Source organism: Eriocheir sinensis, unplaced genomic scaffold (assembly GCF_024679095.1).
Source record: "Eriocheir sinensis breed Jianghai 21 unplaced genomic scaffold, ASM2467909v1 Scaffold305, whole genome shotgun sequence".
Lineage (NCBI taxonomy): Eukaryota > Metazoa > Arthropoda > Malacostraca > Decapoda > Varunidae > Eriocheir > Eriocheir sinensis.
Window position 1 is genome coordinate 194,769 of NW_026111616.1, and position 7,229 is coordinate 201,997.

Consider the following 7,229-nt stretch of genomic DNA (forward strand, 5'->3'; position numbering starts at 1 on the left):
CTCATTATCTCCTCCTCCTCCTCTCCCACTAAACAACCATTGCCTAATCTCGTGAACCCTTTCAGTTAACATATATAACTAAACACAGTACGCTCTGATCCCAAGACTAACAATGGGGCAACAGGTTCCAGTCCTCCTACTCCGTCCCCTGCGGCACTCCATGTTTTTGTAACTTTGCTCTCATCTCTCCCACTTATACATTGTTTTTTTGGTGAAGGGGAAGATGGAGTAAATGCAAGGAAGGTAACTATAGGTTGGCTGTTTGCTGGTTAAGTTTGATAAGGAGTCAGGCTACCAGAGGGATTCTAGTGTTTTTTATGTCTACTAAAACTGTACTGTGATAGGAGGAGGAGGAGGAGGAGGAAACATGGAAATGCAGGCAACAGAAAGCCTATTGGCTCAATACGAGGTTGTCCCCTTTGGTGATTTAATCTGCTCGACAGCCACTTGGGGCCCGGGGAGCAGATGAAAGCACCTCGATATTGAGGACCAGATGAAAGCACCTCGATATTGAGGACCAGATGAAACACCTCGATATTGAGGACCAGATGAAAGCACCTCGATATTGAGGAGCAGATTAGCACCCTTGATATTGAGGGCAGATGAAAGCACCTCGATATTGAGGAGCAGATGAAGCACCTTGATATTGAGGAGCAGATGAAAGCACCTCGATATTGAAGACAGATGAAAGCACCTTGATATTGAGGACCAGATGAAAGCACCTGCTGATATTGAGGAGCAGATGAAAGCACCTCGATATTGAGGAGCAGATGAAGCACCTTGATATTGAGGACCAGATGAAAGCACCTTGATATTGAGGGGCAGATGAAGCACCTCGATATTGAGGATCAGATGAAAGCACCTCGATATTGAGGACCAGATGAAAGCACCTTGATATTGAGGAGCAGATGAAAGCACCTCGATATTGAGGAGCAGATGAAAGCACCTCGATATTGAGGAGCAGATGAAAGCACCTCGATATTGAGGAGCAGATGAAAGCACCTCGATATTGAGGAGCAGATGAAAGCACCTCGATATTGAGGAGCAGATTAAATCACATCGATATTGAGGAGCAGATGAAAGCACCTCGATATTGAGGAGCAGATGAAAGCACCTCGATATTGAGTTGCAGATGAAAGCACCTCGATATTGAGGAGCAGATGAAAGCACCTTGATATTGAGGACCACATAAAAGCACCTCGATATTGAGGAGCAGATGAAAGCACCTCAATATTCAGTTTACTCCCGACGCAGCGAAGTGACGGTCGGAGGAGAAGGAGGAAGAGTGATAGTAAGAGAACGAGGATCATGAAGGATGACGAAGAAAAAGAAGAAGATAAAAATAAAGAAAGAAGGGAAAGGCAGAAAAATAAATAAGTTAGTGAAAAATAAAGGTAGAGACAAAAAAAAAACCGGTGCAGAGAGAGAGAGAGAGAGAGAGAGAGAGAGAGAGAGAGAGAGAGATTCATCCATTATACACTCACCACCACGTAACAACATCATCACCCCTACAATCACCACCAGTGTAATAGTGGTGGTGGTGGAGGTGGTGGTGATGATAGTGGTAGTGATGGTGGTGATACTGAATGTGACTAGCAAAAACTACATCCTCTCTCTCTCTCTCTCTCTCTCTCTCTCTCTCTCTCTCTCTCCAGCGTGAGGGAGAGTCATAAAGGGTAATCCTGTCTAAATACAAGCGTCAGATTTCATTAATATTATAACACAGATTTCCCTCCCCCAAACTTTCTCTCAGGAAACACAAACAGATATTGGTAATTCTAAGGGACATTTCAATATTTTTGTCTCAGACGCCCCTTGAGTTTAAAGTCTACAACCGTATGATAAATTACATAAAGGTGATAAACGAGAAACTATATGGATAAAAAGTAATGGGGATTATTGAAGAGAGGGTATATAGCCTTTTCCTTACGAGTCACCGACTACTTATTTCTGGACAAAGTATGTTTTTTTTCTTCTTGTGGAGATAGTATTTTTTTTTCCAGAAATTACTAACTAATTGAGCTTTCAATGCCTGTGTGTGTGTACCCGCCGCCGCCCCGCCACACACCCCATACCGAATAAATACCAGCCTAACCTAACAACCTTACGTAATCTACCTAACAGGGGGGGAGGTAGCTTCGCCACTCTCGGCCCCTTTCACGGGAAGGTTTCGCCCCCCACGACCCAATGACGGGGGAGCTTCTCCCCCTCGAGCCTCCCTTCTATTGTCCGGAAGTCATTTCTTGCTGCACTGCATTCAGTCAGGGACCAAAAAAATAATCCATATTGTTAGTATTAATTTCGCAAAAAGGTGGCAACCCTCTCTTCAATATTACTCAACATGAATTGATAAATGATAAAAGAATAAATAATTTTTTCTCAACTCCTATGACTTTTTTGCTTCTAAATAACTAACTTCTGGTTTTAGTAATTACCATATTTAGCCTACTTAATGATGTATTGATTAAATGATTGATGGTTCATTGTTTTAACGTACACACCAAATAAGGGAGGAACACGCCATCCCAACCCCCAGGCAATACATGGTGTGATTTGGAGCAGTACAAGAAACGTGTACAATATTCATATCGCTATGCAGTGGAGGAAATGATAAGAAATGTGATGAAAACGTGAAAATGTGTTAAAATAGCGTGTTGGTGGCCGCAGAGGAGGGGAGGAAGGGGGGATTTGAACTACCATTAGGCTAACCATGAATAGCCTAGCCATCCTCTATTGAAACTATGTCCCTCTTCCTACCTTCTATCCCTTACATCCCGCCCAGACCTCTTCGACTAAGTGATGAAAACCGTGAAAATGGGCGGTTAAAATGGTGAATTGGTAGGCGAAGAAGAGGCGGAGGAATCCGAACAACTATTAGGCTAACTTGCAATAGCCTAGCCCTCCTCTATTACATTCCTATGCTCCACTTCCTGCCTCGCTGCTATCCAAGGAGACTGTAGAACGGGTATTATAGTCTCTTTGCTGCTATCCCTCACATCCCTTACTAGGCTTTTTCCACTAAGTAAATTCATGAAAACCGTGAAAATGGGTTAAAAATAATGTTGGAAGCAGAAGAAGAGGAGGATAAAAAGGAAGAATTTGAACAAGCATTAGATTAACCAGCAATAGCCTAGTCATCCTCTATTAAACTCCTATGCCCCTCGTCTTGCATCCCTCCTATCCTTCACATCCCTCCCTAGGCCTCTTCGACTAGATATTAATATAGATAAAAACAGTGAAAATGAGGAGGAGGTGGAGGAATTTGAACAAGCATTAAATTAAACAACATAAATGACTCCTACCATATCACTTTGACGCTCTGAAAAGGTGATACAAGGTAGGAGTGGTAACTCATGGGAGAGAGAGAGAGAGAAATGGAGCACGTGTTTCGAACCTCTCTCTAAACAGTACTTAAATGCCTCCTACCATATCACTTTGGGGCTCCGGGCTGTCACCTCCATATCCCCGGCCTTTGTGTCCCGCCTCAGTCTCCGTAACTTTGGAATAGTCCTGTCCACGCATCAGTCAGCACAACGTGACGCCACCACCCGCACGCCCGCCCTCACTGACCAACACTCAGACAGTCTAGGGGTGGGCAGGTACCGGTACCAGTACCGGTATAACGGTACCAGCTAAACGGTACGGTACCGGTACCAGATTGCTCGGTACCGGTACCAGTTGCTCGGATTTATTTATTAGATTTATTGATAATCCTTCATGTCAGATTTTTTTTTTAGGTTGCTAATAAATATTGTTATTGTTATTAGACCATGATCGAGTACATCCATAATAACTATACATGCTATTTTTTTGTATCGAAAAAATAAATATTCACTTCATTCAGAGAGAGAGAGAGAGAGATCACCACTTAGTAAGTGGATATCTCGGTGATATGGGTAGTGGGTACTCGATCATACTCTAATAACAACAACAATATTTAGTAGCAACCTAAAAAAGAAAAAGAATCGGACATGAAGAATTATCCAGTAACTCCAATAAATAAATCAAATAATAAAATAATGGAAACGGGAGCTGTGATGGAAACGGAAAGCAGGACAAAATGGTGGGAACTTGGGAAGACGGTCAGCGGGGCAGTGACTCAGCGTCTACACACAGGGCCCATACCGCATGGAGGCGGGCGAGAGCGTACCAGTACCTAAGATACCAAACGGTACCGGTACCGGTACCAGGTATCGGTACCTGGTACCGAAGAATCGATTTCTCGCGGTACCCGGTATCGGTACTGGTACCGCGAAGCCTCATGATCACTTGGGTTCCGGGAAGCTGATCACTCGGCACTGCGCATTGCCGCTAGTACCGGTACCGTTTGGATCTTAGTGATGCTCGGCGCTGGTATTGAGTCACTGCCCATGACTCTCCCAAGTTTCTCTCTCTCTCTCCTCTCTCTCTCTCTCTCTCTACTACACCTCCAATATCTAATCATCTTATATAATCCATCATACAATTCTTTATAGCCAAAAACTCTCGCCAAGGGATTCAAACTTTTTTCGTTAATGCTTTATTGGATAAATATGATCTCTCTCTCTCTCTCTCTCTCTCTCTCTCTCTCTCTCTCTCTCTCTCTCTCTCTCTCTCTCTCTCTCTCTCTCTCTAAAAGTTAACGAGTCATACGAATTTAACAGTGGCAAGTAAAAAGAAAACGAAGTCTTGGGTTAAAAGTTAGTGAGTCCCACGAGTCTTTAGAAAACGCTAATATATATTGTTATTGTTATTAGACTATGATCGAGTACATCCATAATAACTATACATGCTATTTTTATTTCGAAAAAATAAATATTCACTTCATTCAGAGAGAGAGAGAGAGAGAGAGAGAGAGAGAGAGAGAGAGAGAGAGAGAGAGAGAGAGAGAGAGAGAGAGATTTACATAGATTTACATAGAAAATCAGACCACACAGACCCCATGGTCCAGACTAGGTGGTCTGTCCTTAAACCTAAGTGATTTTACATTAATCAGAAGGCTCCTAAACGTTGTATTTCTACTCTAGTTGATATTAAGTTGAAGGAGAGAGAGAGAGTTTTCTTTACAGGAAATTTATTTGGCAATTTCATCAGAAGTCATTAAGAAAAAAAAACTCCTTCGGGTACCGGTACCGGTACCGGTACTAACGGTACTTGAGTTTTCGGTACCGGTACTACCGAAACTCAAATTAACGGTACTTGCTCATCCCTACTGCACGCCCGCCCTCACTGACTAACACTCCGACACTGACTCACACCTGCACGCCCACCCTCACTGACCAACACTTCGACACTGACTCACACCTGCACGCCCGCCCTCACTGACCAACACTCCGACACTGACTCACACCTGCACGCCCGCCCTCACTGACCAACACTCCGACACTGACTCACACCTGCACGCCCGCCCTCATTGACCAACACTCCGACACTGACTCACACCTGCACGCCCACCCTCACTGACCAACACTCCGACACTGACTCACACCTGCACGCCCACCCTCACTGACCAACACTCCGACACTGACTCACACCTGCACGCCCACCCTCACTGACCAACACGGCTACACTGACTCACACCTGCACGCCCGCCCTCACTGACCAACACTCCGACACTGACTCACACCTGCACGCCCGCCCTCATTGACCAACACTCCGACACTGACTCACACCTCCACGCCCACCTTCACTGACCAACACTCCGACACTGACTCACACCTGCACGCCCGCCCTCACTGACCAACACTCCGACACTGACTCACACCTGCACGCCCGCCCTCACTGACCAACACTCCGACACTGACTCACACCTGCACGCCCACCTTCACTGACCAACACTCCGACACTGACTCGACACCTGCGTCACCAGATTGTCGTACTCAGCCTCTTATGTTTTCCGATTTCCGACCCAAATACTGTCTCCTCCACTCCAATAACTACCTTTATTTATAGTTACCGGTGAAAGGTTTAATTATTAGTGTCTTTTCGCTATAGTTAACCCTTAGAGTACGGATGGCGATATATTTCTCTGGATGTTGTGCGCGGGGAAAGTTTAGACATTATTTTAAAAGAGGTGGGAATGGTGTCTTTGCAATAATTCTATATTCATCTAGAATAGTGTATAGTGTAAGAAAACTTCTCTCATAATAATAGAAAAAAAAGTTATGACAGCCGAAGATATTGCGCATTTTCTCGTGGCCGTGACGCGTCGCGTGGAAGCACCCCCCCCCCCCCACACACACACACAAATGGGAGATGGCGAAATATTAAAGAAAGTAAATGAAGAGAGAGACCTGGGAGTAATAGTGCAAGATTATATGCAACCAGAAAGTCATATAAATCGGATCTTCGGTGATACATATAACATGGTGAGAAATATAGGTATAGCATTCCACTACATGGATAAAGAAATGATGTTACAGTTGTTTTGGTTTGTGAGAAGTCAGTCAATCTTTTTTCTCGTTGGGAGACAGGGAAAATGTATTTCATGCTTTAGTACTTGTTACTGTTGTGTTGGATGGTGACATATTAATCCCTTTACCTTTGAGGGGGCGGGGAGATGTGTTTCATGCCAAGGTACTCGTCACTGTTGTGTTGGATGGTGACATATTAATCCCTTTTCCTTTGAGGGGGCGGGGAGATGTGTTTCATGCCAAGGTACTCGTCACTGTTGTGTTGGATGGTGACATATTAATCCCTTTTCCTTTGAGGGGGCGGGGAGATGTGTTTCATGCCAAGGTACTCGTCACTGTTGTGTTGGATGGTGATATATTAATCCCTTTACCTTTGAGGGGGCGGGAGATGTGTTTCATGCCTAGGTACTCGTCACTGTTGTGTTGGATGGTGACATATCAATCCCTTTACCTTTGAGGGGGCGGGCAGATGTGTTTCATGCCAAGGTACTCGTCACTGTTGTGTTGGATGGTGACATATTAATCCCTTTTCCTTTGAGGGGGCGGGAGATGTGTTTCATGCCTAGGTACTCGTCACTGTTGTGTTGGATGGTGACAAGTTTCAGCGAGTGCCCGCCGCTGTTGTGCAAAATCCTCAGGCTGCATTACGCGTGCCTGGGCCAGCACCACGGCCATCCTGACACACTAGAAGCTACAACAGAACAAAACATGTAGCTACTACAGGCAACTTTCACGGTGTTAAAAGAAAACCTAAACTTTTAGTACAACACGGCTATGAAGTAACAAACATCTGTGCTTTTCTTGCATCTTTGGGGTATTTTGCACAGCGCCGTCCCC